This window comes from Elephas maximus, chromosome 9, assembly GCF_024166365.1.
Source record: "Elephas maximus indicus isolate mEleMax1 chromosome 9, mEleMax1 primary haplotype, whole genome shotgun sequence".
Lineage (NCBI taxonomy): Eukaryota > Metazoa > Chordata > Mammalia > Proboscidea > Elephantidae > Elephas > Elephas maximus.
The window spans coordinates 51281545-51282580 of record NC_064827.1 but is presented as its reverse complement, the minus strand read 5'-3'; positions in this window follow the sequence as shown (position 1 = coordinate 51282580).

Below are 1036 nucleotides of genomic sequence, written 5' to 3'. Positions count from 1 at the left end.
GGGGGGCGGGGCTAGAGAAAGAAGGGAAAGGAAAGAGGAAATCGCTTCAACCCGGCCCGGGCGGAAGTGACGCCACGCGGGGGCGCCGAGCGGCCAGGATAAGCGCGGCGTTATTAGCCAGGCTTGAGGCGGGCGGGGGAGGCTCTCTCTACGGTGAGAACTCTCGGTGTATCTGGGACTCGCCGAAGCTGGAGGGAGCGTCCCTGACTTTTGTAGGTTTGTTGGCCTTTAATACTGCGATCTTGGATTTTTCTGCTGAGTGAAAGTGCCTGATTCTTTTGCCTGTTCTTGGTTCTAGAGAGAGTCGTTCACACGCCTGATTGGCTGACGGTCCCGTCAATCTCCGGGTTGGCAAGAACTAAGCCTCAGACACCTCTGGGAAATGTTTCGCGGAACTCCTTGGTGCTGAAAAAGAGTTCTGGAGAAAATACAAGGGATTTGAAGGGTTTCCACGCTTTTAGATTTTTCTTACAGGGAACAATATCCGGCCTTGTCTACATAATAGAATCATTTGGGGAGCTTCGGCGCCCTGGTGGCGCGGTGGTTAAGCTCTTGGCTGCTAACCCAAGATTGATAGTTGGAATCCACCAGCTGCTCCTTGGAAACCCTAGGGGGCTGTTCTATTCTGTCCTATAGGGTCGCTATGAGTCGGAATTGACTGAACGAACTGATTTCTTGGTTCCTCTAGGGTGGGGCCGGAAACCCTGGTGGCATCATGGTTAAGAACTACAGCTGCTAACCAAAAGGTGGGCGGTTGGAACCCACCATCCAGTCCACCAGCTGCTCCTTGGGAACAGCATGTGGCGATTCTGCTCTGTCCTGTAGGGTCACTATGAGTCATAATGGACTGGACCCCAGTGGGTTTTAGGGTAGGGTCTGGATATTGACACTCTTTTAAAAAGCATCTTCAACAAACCCTACCCCCTCTCCCCTGTGATTCTAATATGTCTAATTCTCTTGTGCCATATTGAAACAAGAAATTGACCAGGAAAAAGAATCGCAAATCAAGAGGCAGTCTCTGATCTAAACACTAATC